The sequence below is a fragment of the Miscanthus floridulus genome, chromosome 18 (genome assembly GCF_019320115.1).
Source record: "Miscanthus floridulus cultivar M001 chromosome 18, ASM1932011v1, whole genome shotgun sequence".
In the NCBI taxonomy this organism is placed as follows: Eukaryota; Viridiplantae; Streptophyta; class Magnoliopsida; order Poales; family Poaceae; genus Miscanthus; species Miscanthus floridulus.
The window spans coordinates 77,018,630-77,040,760 of NC_089597.1; the positions used below are offsets into that span (position 1 = coordinate 77,018,630).

Here is a 22,131-nt window from a genome sequence, read left to right on the forward strand (position 1 = left end):
CTAAATATTACAAAACACATGAAATCTGGAATTCAAATGAACTATCCTACTCCCTCACTGTCACTGACAGCTAGGTCCCACCTAACAGGGGACCCCACACGTCATTGACCCAAAAGCAGAGCAGCAGCACTGTGTGACATGGCGCGGCCACGGCTCATCGACGGCGAGTTCGCCGGCGGTGACATCAACACGCGACGACCCTTACGACCTAACACATCAATTGCACTACTTGGTTGGACCTCTCATCGGCGCTAACGACGACGGCGGCGGCCATGGTAGCTTGGAGGAGCGGGACGGCGGCGCTACGCCGGCAGTGACCACGACGGCTCCAACTAACGCTCGGACGAGCATCAATGAACTATGGTGAACCTATTGCGCGTTCTATCGTGGCCTGCGGTGGTCGGATTTGGTCGGACCACGGCGACGGTGGGTGGCGGCGGAGCAATGGCGACGACCGTGCATGGCAAGGAGGCTTACCGTGCAGTTACAGCAAGCAAAGTAGGTGCGGTGGGATGGTGTGAGCACGGTGGGGTGGCTGTGGTGACGGAGGAGCAGCGAGGGTGAGCTGGTGCCGGTGATGGCGATGGCGACAAGCTTTCGGTACTGCGGCTGCTGCGATGGGTGAAGAAGGATGCCGAGGCAAAGCAAATGGCGAGCATGGGGCAGTGCGGGCGGGTGCTGGTGGTGTTAAGGCGCGCACTGGCCCACCTTGGCCGCGATGGGCAAGGCGCCGGTGATGCCCGGTCGTCACTGGCCACCACACGGCGCGTGAGGCCTGACGCCGGTGTCGGCCACTGAAACGGCGTTGTAGTTCATTTAGTCGCGCGACGGTGGCCTGACAGTGTGTTTTCATGAAGCCCGATCTCTCAAACCGAGCAGCCAAATAAAAAATAGTCAACAACAAATTTGTAGCCCTATGTACCAGCTCCATTTGTTCTTTAGGAATCATGTGCTAATTCGCAACCAAAACTGAGTTAGATCATCCCCAAGATCGGCTTGTCAGTCTGCCAATTCCAAAAGACTTAGAAAAAATTGTTAAGTGTTGAAATTGTTGTTTTGCTAATTTTTGTGAGCCAAATTCAAGCATGTTAGGAGCTAAGCCAGTCAATGACCCAAAAATAAAAGTTGTTCCCTATACCAAATACTACAACTTTGCTTTAGTGACCACCTCCATACAAGGTCTCTAGCACATAGTTCAAACTTGGTCAAACATATCACATTTAAAGGGTGGTATACCTTCAAACTAGGGCTTAATGACCTATTTGCCCCTAACCATGAATACCAAAGTTGTTCATAATGATACTCTAAACATATTTAAGCTAAATGCAAGGTCACACCATCATTTCATGTATTAGTCACACATAAGGCTATCTAGGTCAACACATGTGATATTACTTAAGTGCTTGATCATGAAGGGTGACATTCATGAACACAGTTCTATTTGCTAAACTAAATGTTGCTAACATGTTTTTGTGACTCATATCAACCAATCACCTGTATACACTCATAATCATATGCATATACATATGGAAACATGAAATAATAAGAAATGTTGCATATGTTTCAATTGAACGCTTTAAGTGAAATGCTTTTATATGAATTCTTGATGATCATGCTCATGCTATGCAAGTCAAGTTATGAAAGGCTAACACCTAGGGTGTTACAGCCCCTCCCCCTTATAAAAATCTCGTCCTGAGATTTGCAAGACCTACCATTCTTGGAAAAAGGCGGGATAAACCTCTTGTAAATAATCCTCTCGTTCCCACGTAGCATCTTGTTCACTATGATTGTTCCACACCACCTTATAGAACTTAATAATCTTACTCCATGTTACTCTGTCCATCTCTTCTAATACTCAGGTTGGCTTTTCTTCATAGGTCAAATCTGATTGAAGCTATATGTTGGTGGGTGCAATAGCTTCTTCAGGTACTCGAAGACATTTCTTCAACTAAGAAACATGGAAGACATCGAATATTGCACTCATCTCAGGTGGAAGTTGTAACTTATAAGAAACATTCCCCTTTCATTCTAGAATCTTGTATGGCCCTACATATCTAGGTGAAAGCTTCTTTTTCATTCCAAATCTCTTCACTCCTTTCATGGGTGATACTTTCAAGTATACATAGTCACCCACTTCAAAAGTCAGTGGTCTTCTTCTTCTATCAGCATAACTCTTTTGTCTCGATTGAGCAGCCTTCATATGTTGTTGGATAACACATACTTGCTCTTCAGCTTCATTGACAAAGTCAATACCAAAGTATCTTCTTTCACCAGGCTCAATCCAATTCAACGGAGTTCTACATTTTCTTCCATACAAGGCTTCAAATGGAGCCATCTTGATACTCTCTTGATAACTGTTGTTATAGGAGAACTTAGCTAAAGGTAACCATTTCTCCCATGAACCTTTGGAAGATATAATACAAGCTCTTAGCAAATCTTCTAAGATTTGGTTTACTCGCTCCGTCTGTCCTAAAGTTTGTGGATGGTATACCGAACTTCTGATCAATTTAGTTCCCAAAGCCTGGTGCAAGTGCTCCCAGAAACAAGCTATGAACTGTGGTCCTCGATCTGAGATTATGGTCCTGGGCACTCCATGTAGTCTCACGATCTGAGAAACATATATCTCAGCGTATTTCCCAACTATATACCTTGTGTTCACTGGTATAAAATGTGCTAACTTGGTGAGATGATCAACAATAACCCATATTGAATTGTGACCTTGTGGTGTCATTGGAAGGCCTGTGATAAAGCCCATACCAATTTCCTCCCATTTCCAACCTGGAATAGGCAATGGCTGAAGTAATCTGGTAGATTTCATATGAATAGCTTTTACTCTGCTGCAGTTATCGCACCTAGCGACATAGGCTGCGATCTCTTTCTTCATCTTAGTCCACCAAAAATAGGTTTTCAAATCTTGGTACATCTTACTTCTACCTGGATGGATAGACAATTTGGATGAATGAGCTTCATCTAAAATTTGGTTCCTAAGCTCACGGTCTCTTGGTACCACGAGTCGGTCCTCAAACCATAACACACCTCTTTCGTCCAATCTGAAATGCTTGGTTTCTTGCTCTTGCATTTTTCTCTTGATGTGACTTATACCTACATATGTCTGCTGCAGCTCTATGATTTTGCTCTCAAGTGAACAACTGATCGTGATGTTGTGTAGTACAATAGGGTGTAACAAGTTGAATCCATCTTCCAATAATGCTTCCATAGTGTTGCAATGAGACTTTCGACTGAGTGCATCCGCTACTACATTAGCTTTTCTTGGATGGTAGTGCACCTCTAAATTGTAGTCTTTAATCAATTCCAACCATCTTCGCTTCCTCATGTTCAGCTCTGGTTGGGTAAAGATATACTTGAGACTTTTGTGGTCAGTATATATATGACATACATTGCCCAACAAATAATGTCTCCATATCTTTAATGCATGAACAACTGTTGCAAGTTCTAAATCATGTGTAGGGTAGTTGACTTCATGTTTCCTCAATTGTCGAGAAGCATATGCAATAACTCGTCCCTCTTGCATAAGCACACACCCCAAACCTATTCCCAATGCATCACAAAATACATCAAAAGGATTTTCAATGTCTGGTTGTGGTAGAACAGGTGCTGTAGTTAACAAAGTTCTGAGGGTGTGAAAAGCTGCTTCACATTCTAGTGTCCATTTGTACTTCTCATCTTTCTAAAGTAGTCTGGTCATGGGCTTAGCTATCTTTGAGAAATCTGGAATGAAACAATGATAATATCCTGCTAACCCTAGAAAACTCCAAACTTCATGAACCGAAGTCAGGGCTTTCCAATCCATGACCTCTTGCACTTTTGATGGGTCTATAGAGATTCCATCTCTTGATAAGATGTGACCTAGTAAAGGTACTTTGCTCAACCAAAATTCACACTTGCTAAATTTTGCATATAGCTTATGCTCCCTCAGTCTGGATAAAACAATCCTTAGATGCTCTTCATGATCTAACTCATTTTTTGAATAAATCAATATATCATCGATAAACATGACCATGAACTTGTTGAGCTCGGGCATGAATACCGAATTCATCAAGTACATAAAGTAGGCTAGAGCATTTGTCAGTCCGAAAGACATAAACAAATACTCATATAAGCCATACCTAGTAGAGAAAGCAGTTTTAGGTATGTCCTCGAGCCTGATCTTTATCTGATGATAGCCTGATCTCAAGTCAATTTTGGAGAATACCTTTGTTTTTGCTAGCTGATCGAACAAGATGTTGATGCGAGGCAACGGATATTTGTTCTTGATGGTTACCGCATTGAGTGGTTGTAATCTACACACATTCTTAGTGACTTGTCCTTCTTTTTCACAAACAATGCTGGACATCCCCACAGAGATGAGCTAGGTTGGATAAGACCCTTGTCCAATAGATCCTGTAACTGAATCTTAAGTTCTGCTAACTCATTGGGTGGCATTCTATAGGGCCTTCTTGAGATGGGTGCTGTGCCTGGCACTAACTCAATCTTAAATTCCACATCCCTATCAGGTGGTAAGCCTGGTAATTCCTCTGGAAATACATCCGGAAACTCACAAACCATAGGGATATCACAAAGGGTAGTGGTTTGGATAGCACAAGCTAAGTGTTGGAGTTCAAAGTTGTGGGAGAGTGGTACTAGAAAAGCATTCCCTCCCTTGGGTTCTCTCAACATAATAGTACGAGTGCTAGTGTCAATGAGAACACCATGATCCTTCATCCAATTCATGCCTAAGATTACACTTATCGATAACCCGGGCAATATTATCAAATCCGTGGTATACTCCTTCCCTTGTATAGAGACGAGTACATTTTTTACTATCTTATTTGTAGAAATAGTTGCCCCTGCTGAACTTATATTATAACCCCCTTTGCTTACTTCAATTATTTCTTGATCATGTCTAGATGCAAATGCTTGACTCATAAATGAATGAGAAGCTCCCGAATCAAATAAAACAATAGTGGGATGCTTGTTGACGAGAAACATACCAGCCATGACAACTTCTCCAGTGGGCACTTCCTCCACAGTGGTATAATGCACGTACCCTAGACGTGCCCTTGTGTTCGCCTGCCTCTGATTATTCTGATTCTGGTTGCCATTCTTCTTTGGGTGGGGGCATTCCTTGGACCAATGCCCCACCTGGTTGTAGTTGAAACAGGGCTGATTACTCCTAGGTCCTGTGGAGCTCCCCTGACTACCAGTTCCTTTTGGTAAGGCAATAGTGAATGCCTTATGGAATGGTTTCTGAGGTCTACTATTCTGAGCTTTAGGTGGTGGAGGCCTAAACTTGGGTGCAGGTGGACAGAATTGTGGCCTAGTTGTGATAGGCGCTCTGGACTATGAAGATCTAGAGGCACCTGCCTCGAATGCCCTCTTGCAACCCTTAGTAGCCACATGCATGTTATTGTGGTTTTCCTGGGTCAGAGCATCGCTGATAAACTCGTTGTAAGTAGTGCACTTGGAATTGGCCATGGTCTTCATCAGTTTAGTGCTTAGACCCCGCTTGAAGCTCTCTATTTTCTTCTCCTCAGTATCCACAAAACCTGGAGCATACCTGGACAGGTTGTTGAATGTGTGTATATATTCTGTGAGGGTCTTTGTTCCCTGAGTAAGCCTCATAAATTCAGCCGCTTTCATGCACATTAGGCCCAGGGGAATATGATGTCCCCTAAAAGCCAACTTGAACTGCTCCCATGTCACTCGCGCATTAGCAGGTAGTGATGACAAGAAATGTGCCCACCAGATCCCTACTGGTCCTTATAGCTGATGAGAAGCATACTCAGCTTTCAGATGCTTAGTGACCCTTAGCAGACGAAACTTCTACTTAATGGTGTTGAGCCACTCGTTAGCCTGTAATGGTTCTTCTGCTACCTTAAAGATAGGAGGCTTTGTATCTAGAAATTCTTTGAATGTACTGTGCTGATTTGGCTTGGCTCCTTGTTGCTGTGGGTGGCCACGAGCGGTGTTCTGCGTGATGAGGTGTAGAGCTTCTTCCATTGTCCTTTGGCTCCCCAAGAACTGAGCAAAGAACTCCTAAGCGGACGGCGGTGGTGGTGGTGGTAAGTCATCACCATTGCCATCCTAGCTGCTACTAGCTCCTGCATGGGTGCACGTCATCTGTGAAGTTGCAACAATAAGCGATTATTGGTTGATGCCACAATATTGCAGATGAATTATAATCATGCCAAACTAAAATTACTGGAGACAATTCTCAAATTCACAATAAAAACAAAGGCATAACAATTCATTCTCGCAACATGACACCACCAATTTGATCGCTTATCGGACTCATAGCATGTTAATATTCAATTCATGAGCTCAGATAGATCAACTAAAATTTGCATAGGTGTTAAACCAAATGTGTGGTAGTCGTGCAAATAACAATATTACAAAATAGTTCAAATCACCAACACAAAACTCAAACTACAAGTCCAATACATAACCAATGATGATACATTAAGTAATTCTACTAAGTACTACGCGATCTAATCCTCGTCATGATCACTATCGAGGTCAGAGATAGGATCATCTCCTTCCTCAGGCTCCATCTCCTCCTCTTCCTCATCCTCATCATCATCTTCTTCCATATTTGGACCATCTTCTTCCCCATCAAGGATAGGGTTTAGCTGGTTGTTCAAATAGTGCACTTCATGCTAAAGGTTCATTACTTGAAGTTGAGCCTATGCAAGCTGCTGACATAGGCCCCTTTCGGCACAGTTCTAGGCATTACTCATGTCGCGGTGCCTATCTCGCTCTATCCTTATTGTAGTGACACGGTTTTCTACTACATCATGCTAATGTCTAGCTATGGACACCTCCACATGGGTGGTCTCCAACTACTCCCTTAGTCCTGCAAGTACTGCTTGATCATTAGCTCTAGCTTCTTGAGTTGTTGCCCTCTGTTGATCCACTTGCTCCATTTGGGCATGAAGAGTGCCCAAAGTTGCATAGGCTTGGTCAGATTCCCATCGGGCTTTACTTGCGGCTTTCTTTTGCTTGCGCACACACTTCTTGAGCTTGTTTTGCGCGGCTTCAGCTCTCATGAGTTTGTCCATGTAGGTGGTGTATGATTCCTGCCAGAAATCCCTAGTGTCCTAGCGTGCACAAAACATCTTCATCACCGCAAACATTGCACTCATGGAGGGACTAGAGCTATCTGCTCTGATGAGGACATCGCCAAGATGAAGTCGAGGACGACTCCAATTCGAGAAGGGGAGGATGATGAGGACATCGCCATGCTGGACACACCGACGCCATGGTCTTCCCCAAGTTCCAATTCGTTCCCAACTCAGCTGCCACGTCGCCCTCGGATTCAGCAGACACGTCGTCACTGTTTCAGTCATAACTTCCTCATACGACATCAAAACGGGCCGTTCTTGGATGCGTTGGAAAGGGGACAACAACGCCGTCGTTTTGGATCTAGTCCCAGCTCCAGAAGGTCTGTGGATCATTCTGTGTGACCACGGCAAGGTGCTGCATCACCTATTTGGGCCAACTTGGCCATGTATCGTGTCGGGCCTTAAGCCCAAGTTGTGGGCGCCCAACCCCTGGCCATCCCCAACCCTAGGTCGAGTCTTAGACTATAAACACAGCCGCTGCCGCTGCTACACAATTGGCTTTTGTTTAGAGTTTAGTTTTCCATCGAGGAACTGAATCGTTCATTGTAACTGTGGTGACAAATCCTTTTACAGTGATCTAGGGCCCCCGTTCTTGATCTCCTCCACTGTGTCGATTAGTCCTTTGGAACCGAGTTCTTGAATCCTTTATTGATATTCGCGTCATTCATATTTGCAATTTTAGATTGCGTGTTTTACCTTCTTGCTTGTGCTCTTCGATTCGCTTGCAGGAAAAGCCTTCTTGGCGAGGTCAATCAAGTTGTGCTTGGTTGATAACCAACGGAGCAGTGGTGTAACGGTTGCAGGGTTCGAATCGTGTCTGATTTGAAGCCGGATCACCAACGTCGAGATCTCCACAAATCGAACTTACCGGCTACCTCTTGGAAGATCGGGCCTGTACTCATCAATTGGTATCAGATATTTCAGGTTTACCGCGAGGTATAATCTCGTTTGCCTTAGATTCATATTTGTTCATTACCTAGAGTCCACAAAAAACCCAAAAATATTTCAATTTCCGCTGTCCTATCGCCCTTTGTGCCTTTGCAATTTCGTTTCAGATTCGTGTTGTTGAGTTTGTGTCCGTGGTCGAGTCTTGTTGCTGGTTTAGGATTGTGTTCGTGGTCGTAGTTCAATCGCCCGTTGCTGTGATTTTGTTTTTCGCCGCTATCCCATCCACCGTTCCCAAACAACAAGTCGAAGCCACCACATTACTCGACTTGCCCCGCTAGCCGCCTTGTGTAACTTCTCGCCGCCGCGCAAACCCTAGATAGGTTGCCAGCCGCTCTTATTTTGCCTGCATCGCAGCCCTCCTTACATCATCAGGCAAATACCTACTGCTGTGATCGGTGTTAGAGTTTAGGGACGCTTTGCCCTAACTGCCGCCGCCGTGTTGTGCCTCCCGGAAAACATACCTTGAGATACCTTCGGTAAAACAGGCATAACTTTTCGCTCGTTTATCAGAAAAATCTAAAATTTTTTCAGCAGCTTCTTGACACTATTTGGACCCGACCCAAACTCGGCTTCGCCCTGTTTGGTTTCATCAGAATTGCCAAAAAAATTCAGGAAAATATAGAAAAAAAATTGTCAAAGTTTTTGCATGCTTTTCAGAGAACGTGCTGAATTTCTGTAGACCACATCCCACCTCAGTTGTAGGTGCCAATTTTTGTGGTTGCATCTTTTGTGATCCTTGTTCAGAGAAAAGTATAAAAAAATAGTAATTTTTTTTTTGTTTCCTACTAGTGCCTTTTGGAAAAATCCAGGAAAAAATTCAGAAAAAAGGAGAAATCCAGGCTATTTGCTTATTCTGTGAGTTCTTTCGATCGTCCTTTGTTTTCACCTTGTTGCGCTACGTCTCGACACGTCTTAGCCAGCACCTGTGATTTGTACTTTGGATCCAGATTGAACAATCGCTACTCTGCACTTGTTAATTGCTAATCCTTGCTGTCATATTGTGTGCCTACCCATAGCTCCACATATTCTTCTATCAGCACAGGTTCATCTTGCAACTGTTACCCATGCTCAACAACAGATTGTTTTGCCACTTTGGTTTTGCTCCTGTTTGGTGTTGGTAAGAATACAGGCAAGACGGTGGTAAGCCGCTTGTGATTTTGCATTCCACTTTCACCACCATCACCACCACTTGTTTCCTTTTAGTTGATAGGGATAATACTTTGGTGTTGTCTTTTTCTATCTTCTAACCATGGCAGGAACTCCGACGGACTTCAATGAGTGCGTGTCCAAGGGCGAGCTTGCAACGTTCATGACTGAACAACGCAATCTTATGACTGAGCTGACGCGCAACGTGAACAATCTGGTCACCCGTATTGAACAGCTTGAGCAACGCCCTCCACCTTATCGTGCTGATGATGAAGATGCGGATGCTTTTGGTGATGAAGATGCGTATGCTGACGGTGGTGCCCGTCGCCGCCTCAACTTCAATCATCGCGGTATGGTAGGTAATAATTATGGTAATAATGATCCTTTTGCTAAAATTAAATTTAGTCTACCTCCTTTTGCTGGTAATGTTGATCCAGAGGCATATTTAGATTGGGAGCTTGCTGTTCAACAAAAATTTGATTCTCATAATGTTCCTGCTGAGCATAGAGTTAGACTTGCTACTAGTGAGTTTACTAATTTTGCTTTATTCTGGTGGAGTGATCTTTGCAATGCCAATAATGCTGCTGCTGTGCCTCAACCTTGGAATGTTTTAAAGCAACGTATGACATCTCGTTTTGTTCCTCCTTATTACCAACGTGATTTATGTTTGAAACTACAAACTTTAAAACAAGGTGATAAAGGAGTAGAAGCATACTATCAAGAATTGCTTATTGGTTTAGCATGTTGTGGTATAAATGAAGATGATCATGATGCTAGTGCTAGATTTTTTGGTGGTTTAAACCATGATATACAGAACATACTTGATTACAAAGAATGGCGCAATTTTTCCCAATTGTATCATCTTGCTATTAAGGCCGAACGAGAAGTACAGGGACGCAAACAACACCAGCCTTTCAGGTCTAACAATGGGAGGAATTTTTAGCAGCGTTCCGAGCCAGAGACGCCCAAGCTTCCTATTGCACCATAGCCATCTACACCTCCATTTTCTTCCGGGGTAAGTAAATTGTCTAATGTGCAGTTTCCACAGCTGAAGAAAGGTGGTACTCCAGGTGCTTCTACTAGCTCCTCCTCGTCCAGCTCTAAAATCATTTGCCACCGATGCAAAGGCATGGGACATGTCATGAAGGAATGCCCCAGTCATCGCGCTTTCATTGCTACCGAGGATGGATATGTAAGTGCTAGTGATGTTGAAGATGATTTAGCCCTTGCTGCTAACATTGATGCAGATCCCACCGAGGGCGATCAAGACAAGGAGGCCATCACCATTGACTCTGTGGCTGCTGCCATGGACTACCCTAGCCTTCTTGTGCAGCATGTGTTGAGTACACGTGCGGGTCATGAAGAAGAGATGAAGATCCAACGCCACAATTTGTTCCACATGTATCTCATTGTGTAGGGTTGTCGTGTTCTCACTATCATTGATAGCGGGAGTTGCAACAACTTGGTGAGTTCAGATTTGGTTGACAAGCTTGGCTTGACCACACGACAACATTCGTATCCATATAAACTTCAATGGTTCAATAATAGTGGTAAGACTAAGGTAACTAAATCAGCACGCATTAGCTTTTTCACAGGCTCTTATCATGATACTGCTGATTTTAATGTTGTCCCTATGCAAGCTTGTTCCATTTTGTTAGGTCACCCATGGGAATTTGATAATGATGCTTTACACCATGGTAGAACTAATACATACACTATCATACATAAGGACAAGAAAATTACATTGCTGCCTTTGTCTCCTACGGATATTATTAAACATGCTAATGAGATCAAAAATAAACCTCCAACAGACATTGCTAAAAATAATGGGATTAAGTTAAAAGGAGGTGCTTTTCTTGCTACAACTCCTGCTACTGCTGAGTTATGTGATAATCCTGATGCACCACGTTATACTATGTTTTGTCAACCTTTTATGTCTGGTGCATTGCCTGCTGTCACTAACCTTTTGCAGGAGTTCGCTGATGATGGGATGGAGTCGAGGACGACACCAATTCTACAAGGAGGGGATGATGAGGACATCGCCAAGATGGAGTCGAGGACGACTCCAATTCGAGAAGGGGAGGATGATGAGGACATCGCCACACTGGACACATCGACGCCATGGTCTTCCCCAAGTTCCAATTCGTTCCCAACTTAGCTGCCACATCGCCCTCGGATTCAGCAGACATGTCGTCATTGTTTCAGTCATAACTTCCTCATACGACATCAAAATGGGCCATTCTTGGATGCGTTGGAAAGGGGACGACGACGCTATCATTTTGGATCTAGTCCCAGCTCCAAAAGGTCTGTGGATCATTCTGTGTGACCATGGCAAGGTGCTGCGTCACCTATTTGGGCCAACTTGGCCATGTATCGTGTCGGGCCTTAAGCCCAAGTTGTGGGCGCCCAACCCCTGGCCGTCCCCAACCCTAGGTCGAGTCTTAGACTATAAACACAGCCACCACTGCTGCTACACAATTGGGTTTTGTTTAGAGTTTAGTTTTCCATCGAGGAACTGAATTGTTCATTGTAACTGTGGTGACAAATCCTTTTGCAGTGATCCAGGGCCCCCGTTCTTGATCTCCTCCACTGTGTCGATTAGTCCTTTGGAACCAAGTTCTTGAATCCTTTATTGATATTCGCGTCATTCATATTTGCAATTTCAGATTGTGTGTTTTACCTTCTTGCTTGTGCTCTTCGATTCGCTTGCAGGAAAAGCCTTCTTGGTGAGGTCAATCAAGTTGTGCTTGGTTGATAACCAATGGAGCAGTGGTGTAACGGTTGCAGGGTTCGAATCATGTCTGATTTGAAGCCGGATCGCCAACGTCGAGATCTCCACAAATCGAACTTACTGGCTACCTCTCGGAAGATCGGGCCTGTACTCATCATGCTCGCTCATCCCGATCTCTGATCAAAGCATTTTGCCTATGTTGTTCCCAATTTGTGGTGGACGGATCCACCCAAGGAAACATACTCGCTGCACTACCAGTGAGTGCATCCCCATGCTGTTGGCAGATTTGCCTCAAAACCTCAAAGGCCACAACTTGGGCGGCCTCCCAAGGAGTCTTCCCTTCCGATTCTACCTTCCACTCCTGCCAGAAGGGCGGTTGTGTGTGGGCTGGTATAGTGAGCCACACCTCGTACCATGGCTGTCCTTCCAAGTACTCTTCAATCCAATGATAAAGGGGTGGTTCATGGTACCCCACAAAGTGCATAACCCTCCACAATAGGGTAGGTGTTCTAAAAACCATTAGGAAATTCTCACATCCAACTGGTGCTGCCATCTGTACCATCAACATGTACACTTTGTGAGACAAGGCCATAATGGATAAGAGTTACATAACCGAGTAAGAAATTTATAAGGGGGGGAACAATGTAATTATGTGAATGATAATTATCATGATGCATGCTCGTTCTGTACGTCCTCACAAGCTTAGGAAAAAAATTTGTTTCTAATGGTAGACACGGTGGCATACATACGTTCTCTCATATACAGCGTAACTAGTCGAGCTACACGTTTCGTTGTTAGTATACCTACATAAAAATTTCATTTCAGCCCAAACCCATAATGAAATATGCAGAATGTAAATTTAAATACTTTCATATATGTATACCCATACATATACTTCCGTATCAAGCTACCCGATAACAATTTAAACCCACAATTAAATATGCACCACATACACATGCAAGCATGCATACATAGCCGTACCAAAGCTAACTCTCCCCGACCGCACGCTCACATCTTGCGGTCATACCACTCATCATCTTACCTTGGCATAGAGGCATTTGATCCATATATTACTATTCAAGTGAATGGCATCCATACAATAGCACGCCGTATGGACGACGAAGTAAAACCCCCCATGTTAGTACTTAAATAGCCACCTAATAGTCCTTAATTTGGGCATAAGGAAAGTGATCATTGGCACACTTTAGATTTCAAATACCTATTTATATAGCTATTAGTTGCTAGAGAAGGGTTTTTGGAAAACAAAAACTTTTGTTTTAAATACACATGTGACAATTAACGTCGAATCTTGCTATGATGCCAGCTGTCGCAGAACCGACCAATTTATAAGAGTACAAGTACAATGGCAGCCGCAAGCGGTCGCACTGTCATACTTGAACCCATATAAACCCGGTAGTCCGTCGAGTACCACGACGGGTCTCGATAAATGATTTACAACAACCAAGATCGTACATGATTCAATATCCATGTCACATATTGCATAAAGTTCACAGATATATTTTCATCATCAGAGTATGAAACCAAGTTATTACAAACCGAGTTGGTAATCAAAAGCGGAAGCCAATTAAGTTTGATAGCAAAGTTTCCAACATAGTTTAATACAGTGCCAAATTAAGATCACAGTCCACAAAAGCAAATAGAGGGATTAATAAAGAAGCCTGCCCAAGGCTTACTCCTCATCCATGGCAGGATAGAAGCAACTCTTGCAATAACCATGATACACAGTGCCATCTGCAACAATGGGAAATAAAACCCTGAGTACGAGAAGGTACTCAGCTAGACTTACCCGTCATAAACCAGAAATAAATGACTCCAAGGATCATGCAAGGCTATATAAGTGGAGATAGCTTGACAACATTTTGCATAAAAGCGATTGACTTAGTTGTACAATTATGATTCCTTTATCAAGTTAATTATAACTATCCATCTCTAGATTAGCAACTATAAAAGCATACAATAGTAACCATAGCAGGTATTGTAATTCCATATTCATCCGAACCATCATGTTCCATACACGGTTACTACGATGTTGGGACTAGCCAAGTTTCTCACTATCCGGGAGAGATGGCGATTCGAATCGATTTCAACCAGCTGGGAATTTATTCCTAACACAAACCCAGGCATGCCACGCGAAGGCAGCCTTAGGTCACCTTTTTTACAACTTAGGTACACATTTCGTAGGTTCATACCGCGCCGCACAATTAGGGATAACTAGTTGCCAGGACGTTCAGGACTACCCTACCCTTGGGCTCACATCTGGCTCCCCGCAAGGAGCGCACAATAGAACGAGGCCCGGCCTGAATTGAGCTACTTGGCTTCGCGATCGGAACGATTTATCCGGCTAGCTAAATGATAGGCATGCGTTCAATCTTGTCAGAAGTGCCAACAATGGTACGGTCCTAATCAGCACGGACGGGATCACATGAGCCAACCTACCCATAGACTCCGCCTGGCTCCGATATACTTTTGCCCCATGGTTCTTTTCCACGATAGCAAATATAGCTAACCGTGCTCTGGTATCCACCTATATCTCGCAGGTGATAGGAAATCACCCGACTTCTACCGATCTAAGCATGGCTAAGCATATACTCGATCCTGTACCTATACCGGGTTAAAGGTAGTATTTCTATACAAGGAATTCATATGCATCAAGTGGTTCCAATCAACTCTTATAACCTAATGCATGAATCATAAAAACTTGAGTAATCATTTGTAAAATATTGGGAGACTTAGAATGCTCCGGGGCTTGCCTTTCAGAAAGGACGTGGGCGGTGATCAGGGCACTCTGGAAGCTCTTCAGGGTTTTGCTCCTCACCTTCGAGAGCTGTGACATGAGGATTCTCCTGCTGGTCCCCTTCCTCTACTTCGTCGAATTCTAGCAACGTTATTCCTTCCTCCGATCCTAGATGCATGAATATGGCATAAGGTATTGCGAATGTATGCATAACAAGTATAATATGATGATATGTGACGAAAGCATTCTTGTATGTATTCTTAACATCATGGTGCTGAAGTAATAATAGGTGTATCGTGTTTTTACTGAGTAGGTGCATATCTCTTCTTAATGATTCAATAAAACATTTCAGCAGTTCATGTACCACACTACAAAACAATAGCTACTTATTTTACTCATAACTGCAGCTCTACTTATCAAAATGTAGTGATCCTGGACTTTCTGGAAAGCTTATAAAATTGCCTACAACTCTTATTTAATCAACAAAAGCTAATTCACAATTTATCTTAACCAAAACAGACAAGTAACCCCATGCTGTCTAGAAATTTCAGAGATAAAGCAATTTGGAAATACTAACTTTGAACAGCCATAACTCCCAAACTCTTTGGCCTATTGCTCTAAAATTTTAACACAAGATACATGAAGAAGTTTTCTACAACTTTGTTATTAACCATTTTTACAGCAAACACCATTTTTACCATGCAACATACCAAACTACCAAATCTATCCGAAAACCCGCTCAATTCGAATTATAAAGCAACAATACTTCTACTTCATATAAGTATTCAAATTTTTACAACACAAAGTCTACCAACAGTGCAAGCATACCTAATACACTCAAGAACATATAATGGTGAAGCCCAAAATATTTATTTAAATGCATTTATCATTTTATTTAGATACTTAGGTTAAATAATAAACATATACTAAATATGCATCATAAATTCTCAAACATTTACAGTGCCTTTCTAATGCTACCAAAAGACTACTGTAAAAGTTTCATGCCATTTGACCAAGTAAAACATTCTATGCAAAAATGACAAGGCAGAAAGGCCTATAATAGCAAAAATAGAAAACCCTAGTGAAAAGTGTCAAGCAATAGATTTCCTATTTTTATTATCATCCTTATAGTACTAGGATAACATCCAACAAATTTCATGAATATTGGATTCATAAATAATTTATAAAAATTCATACAAGGATTACCTATTTATAAAAGAAAAATCTATAACTACAAATCTACACATGCACTGATCCTCAATTTTTTACCAGAGCTCATACATGTCAAGAATAGGTTACCAGAAAAATTTCATAATTTTTGGTGCACAGGAACTATAGATATAAAATAAACAAGTTTGCATGCATTCAAAAACATATTTCAAGTTTCAATTTAAATCCTCCAAAAAATCTACTGTAAGTGTCAAGGTCATATTTTTCTTAAATACTACACTTCCTAAGGAACACTACCAAATTTATTTTACAATTTTTGAAGCTATACAACTAGAGATCTAAATATTACAAAACACATGAAATCTGGAATTCAAATGAACTATCCTACTCCCTCACTGCCGCTGACAGCTGGGTCCTGCCTGACAGGGGACCCCACACGTCAGTGACCTAGAAGCAGAGCAGCGGCGCTGCGTGACCTAGCGTGGCCACGGCTCATCGACGGCGAGTTCGCCGGCGGTGACATCAACATGCGACGACCCTTACGACCTAATGCATCGATTGCACTATTTGGTTGGACTTCTTATCGGCGCTAACGATCACGGCGGCGGCCATGGCGGCTCAGAGGAGCGGGACGGCGGCGCTACGCTGGCAGTGACCACGACGGCTCCAACTAAGGCTCGAACGAGCATCAACGAACTACGATGAACCTATTGCACGCTCTATCGTGGCCTACGGTGGTTGGATTTGGTCGGACCACGGCGACGGAGGGTGGTGGCAGAGCAATGGCGATGGCCATGCATGGCAAGGAGGCTTACCGTGCGGTTACGGCAAGCAAAGCAGGTGCGGTGGGATGGTGCGAGCATGGCGGGGTGGCTGTGGTGACGGAGGAGCAGCGAGGGTGAGCTGGCACCGGCGATGGTGACGGCGGCAAGCTCTCAATGTTGCGGCTGCTGCGATGGGTGAAGAAGGAGGCTAAGGCAAAGCAAATGGAGAGCGCAGGGCAGTGTGGGCAGGTGCTAGCGGTGTTAAGGCGTGCGCTGGCCCGCCTTGGCCACGCTGGGCAGGGCGCCGGTGACACGCGGCCGTCGCTGGCCACCACACGGCGCGTGAGCCCTGACGTCGGTGTCGGCCACTAAAACGGTATTGTAGTTCATTCAGTCGCGCGATGGTGGCCTGATAGCCTGTTTTCATGAACCCCGATCTCTCAAACCGTGCAGCCAAATCAAAAATAGTCAACAACAAATTTGTAGCCCTATGTACCGGCTCCATTTGTTCTTAAGGAATCATGTTCTAATTCATAACCAAAACTGAGTTAGATCATCCCCAAGATCGACTTGTCAGTCTGTCAATTCCAAAAGACTTAGAAAAAATTATTAAGTGTTGAAATTATTGTTTTGCTGATTTTTGTGAGCCAAATTCAAGCTTGTTAGGAGCTAAACCAGTCAATGACCCAAAAATAAAAGTTGTTCCCTATACCAAATACTACAACTTTACTTTAGTGACCACCTCCATGCAAGGTCTCTAGCACATAGTTCAAACTTGGTCAAACATATCATATTTAAAGGGTGGTATACCTTCAAACTAGGGCTTAATGACCTATTTGCCCCTAACCATGAATACCAAAGTGTTCATAATGATACTCTAAACATGTTTAAGCTAAATGCAAGGTCACACCATCATTTCATGTATTAGTCACACATAAGGCTATCCAGGTCAACACGTGATATTACTAAGTGCTTGATCATGAAGGGTGACATTCATGAACACAGTTCCATTTGCTAAACTAAATGTTGCTAACATGTTTTTGTGACTCATATCAACCAATCACCTGTATACACTCATAATCATATGCATATACATATGGAAACATGAAATAATAAGAAATGTTGCATATGTTTCAATTGAATGCTTTAAGTGAAATGCTTTTATATGAATTCTTGATGATCATGCTCATGCTATGCAAGTCAAGTTATGCAAGGCTAACACCTAGGGTGTTTTAGCAGTCTTAGGTCACCTTTGGTACAACTCAGATACACATTTCGCGGGTTCGACCAGCGTCGCACAACCAGGGACAACCAACTACCAGGACGATCAGGACTACCCTACCCTTGGGCTCACGTCTGGCTCCCCGCACATCCTTACTACTATCTAGAGTGCGCACTTTGATAGAATGAGTCCTAGCCTGAGTTGAGCTACTCGGCTTCGTGGTCGGAACGAGTTATTCGGCCAACTAAGTGAGAGGCATGCGTTCAAAATGACAAGAGGGCCTCCAACAATACAGTCCTTAATTGGCACAGACAGAATCACATGAGTCAACCTACACATAGACTCCGTCCAGCCTCTAGTTACATTATCCTATGGTTCTTTTTCATGATAGCAAATATAGCTAATCGTGCTCCAGTATCTACCTATATCTCGCAGGTGACAGGAAATCACCCGACTTCTATCGGTCTAAGCATGGCTAAGCATATATTTGATCCTGTACCTACACAAGGTTTAAAGTATATATCTAGACAAGGTAGTTCTATGCATCAAGTGTTTCAAATCAACTCTTATAACCTAATGCATCAAACATAAATTACTCAAGTGATATTTTATAAAACATAATAGGCTTAGAATTCTACAGGGCTTGCCTTTCAAGAAAGAAGTGGGTCAGTGGTCAGGGCACTCCAGAAGTTCATCTAGAGCCTGCTCCTCGCCTTTAGTAGCATGGGCTAGGGTGTCTCCTGATTCTCTTCCTCCTCTGCTTCGAACTCCAAGAGGGTGATTCCTTCGGGCGATCCTATATGCATGAGCACGAATAAGATATCATGGATGCATAGGTAATGACATGGATGATATGATGAAATGCATACTCATGAGTGTTCTTAACAGCAAGGTATTAGGGTGATAACAAGATTAACTTCTTTTACTAAGTAGGTACATATCTCTTCTCTAATAATTAAACAAATGTCCATTTAAGTATTTTCTAGACTGCAAGACAGCAGCCACTCATTTTGACCATAACTGGAGTTTTACAGATCCAAACAACATGGTTGTGGATTTTCTGGAAATCTTATGAAATTACCTACAACTTTATTTTAATCATCTTAAGGTGATTCAGTAGCTATCTAGGTAAAACAATTCAATCTTTTAGATCTGTCTAGAGGACAGGCAAATCTAATAGCAGATTTCTAATAGCTATAACTCTTAAACCATTAGGCCTATGGCCATAAAATTTTAGGACAAGCTATACGAGCAAGTTATCTACAACTTTGTTATTAACAAGTTTCACAGAAGAGGTTATTATCATCATGAATTTGTCAACACAACAAAAACTACTCATGCAGCCATTTAGTTGAATTATAAAAGCAATATTTAACTAGTTGCCTATAACCAATTACTTCTAAGCACAACTATTCATCTCAACAAATCATATGCATCACAAGCATCACATAAAATATCATGGTTAAGCCCAACTAATTTATTTATATACATTTATTAATTTCCTTATATAATAAGGTGATTTAAAGGATAAATATTTCCAATGATCAATACATTCTGAAAGAATTACAATAGCTTACATATGTACCCAGTGGTCTACTGTATAAATTTCATGCTATTTGGATAAGTGTAGCAACCTCTACAAAAATGACAAGTTGCATGGGCTTATTTTAGCAAAAATAGTTTAGCCTAGTGAAAAGTGTCAAACAACAGATTTCATATTTTTATTACTTTCATCCTAGCATAAGAACACTGTGCAAAAATTTGCATGATCAAATGTTATGTATTTTTACCCCATTTATTTTTACTAGAAACTGGCATTTATTTAAGATTAAATAGGAAGACCATATTCCAAGTTTGCCTATTGTAGATTTAGCATTTTTCCTAGCTTGAGCATGTCAACCCAAGATCAGCCAAATTGGAATCATAATTTTTGCACTTCCCTAGCTCAAGATATGTATATTACAAGATAGAAACAAATTTAAAATCACTTATCTAGCTCCATTTAATTCCCCTCAAAAAATACCCCAAATAGTAGGTTTCATATTTTTATTAAATATTACACTTCATGATGAATCCAAAAAAATTGGTTTACTCAAATTGGACACTCCTAGCTCAAGATATAAATTTTTGAAGTTTGCATTCAAATTTGTGAAAATAAATAAAGAAAATCAAATTCTAATTCGGGCCTAGTAGCTTGGTGCACCCAGTCCGGTGCACCAGGGTCGGACGAGTGATGACGACTGATCAAGCAATCTCGTCCATTGGACGTGAGTGAGGCCTGGTTTAGATTGCAAATTTTTGCAATCTGGACACTGTAGCATGTTTCATTTGTATTTGATAAACTTTGTCCGATCATGGACTAACTAGGCTCAAAAGATTCGTCTCGTGATTTACAATCAAACTGTGCAATTAGTTATTTTTTTACCTACATTTAACGCTCCATGCATACGTCCAAAAATTGATGTGATGGAGAGAGAGTGAAAAAACTTGGAATTTTGAGGTAATCTAAACAAGGCCTGAGTAAAAGAAAGAAGATGGCAGAGTGAATCTCTAGCCCGTGGCTGATTCGTATTGTTGCCGGTTCGTGAAGAAGTACTTATGACTGATTTGTATTAGAGAAAAATACTATTTTAGTTGAAAATTTACGATCGTTTACAACAAGCCACAGCCAAACGAACAGGCTGCTCGTCCTTCGATTTGAAATGTACATGTAGGAGAGATTATAACCTGGATGGAAAGTTTACAAGCGGTGCATTATCAGTGGTAGAGAGGTAGAGATTTATATTACTACCTCGTTCATGTTATAATTGCATTTTGTGGAGATGAATATATACTTGTATTGTATAAATAGGCAATTTCAATAGTCGATAGTATTGTTAGTTTTTTAGTTCCTACTTGGATTATTGCTTATTGGTCTGCATTCCTTTGTATCTTTTTTAGTCCCTACATGCCACAATCACAAAATCTGTCAAATACATCTGAATGATATACTCCGATCCGGGCATGCAGCTGGCAAGATGCGTCTCTGCAGGTCTTCGACGCGCTGTCCAATGAATTTTACTCTAACGGCTGATATTTCGTGAGAGAAAAATACTGTTCTAGCTAAAAAAAGAAGCGGATCAAGCCGGGTTTGGGGTCAGCCGAACGCAGCCATATGAAGCCAGCAATCAACGAGGCAAGTGAAAATATATGTATCTACTTTGCCAGGATGAATCTTTAATTTGAATTATTGCAATCCTTCTGCAGGTTGATGAGCTACTGTCATATGGTGTGAATGTGACTGTGTGCACAACGGACAGGTAAGTGGCGAATGCTACTTTTAACATATATCACCAATTGATTGGGTATGTTAGAGAATGTTAAATTATACCAGATGCACAACAAATTTCATATACGAAAGAGCATATATATTGCACAGCTGATGGCTAATATTTTCTCTTCTGAAGCTCGACATCATCTGCTCAACACTTGGAGCAGAAGCATGGGTAAAGAGGCTCAAGTGAGGTTTCTTCACCAGCCTGTTTTTGCTACTTCTAGTGTTATTCTGTTTTTTTTTTTTTTTTGCCCCAACATTTCAGATGGGATGGACTGCACAAATTCCTGAGCCTGCCGAGGAAGACCTTGCATTACTGCCACCCTTACTATCTCACCAATGCCTTCGTCAGGTCATACAAGAATCTGAACTTCTATTGGATCCTCGGGGCAGGACACATGGTAAATGTCCCTATGCACATACTGATGGTATATTTGGTTCAAATTCTGAAGCGTTTGCTTCTGTCTGTTCTTTGCAGGTGCCCGTGGATTCAGCCTTGCACTGCAGTTCACATGATCAGTAGCGTGGTGAATTCTCCAGCTAACTAAATCCATTAGTATCCTATGTTATATACATATGTAAAGCCTTCGAACTCTCTAGCCATTGAGCTAGGTCTAGGTTGAACTTCTGTATGGCTAGTTGATGAAAACCAGCATCGCTGTCTGTGTAAACATTATGCTAGACCGTGTGAGCTAGCTGTTCCACGTGGTTATTATTGGAATTTATAAAATTCCAATAAAAATAAATAAAGGTTTGTATGAGACCAGTGACCTATGCACTGATCATGTACTAGCAACGTTTAGTGGTTGATAGTTAATTATAAAGCTCTACGACTGTGCACTTTGCTCATTTTTTGTAGCCCTCGACTCTCTAGTTGGGTAACTGATCACTGATGAATAGAGGGTAAAATAACATTGGTAGGAAGTCTATCTCTTATAAAGATAAACCCACTAGCAATTTA

The 22,131-nt window shown here is 42.2% G+C and overlaps 1 pseudogene; it reads left to right on the plus strand.

Annotated features, from left to right (window-relative positions):
• The first annotated feature begins 444 nt into the window (after positions 1-444).
• Positions 445-21,718, plus strand: LOC136524043 (serine carboxypeptidase-like 51; annotated as a pseudogene).
• Positions 21,719-22,131: the final 413 nt, after the last annotated feature.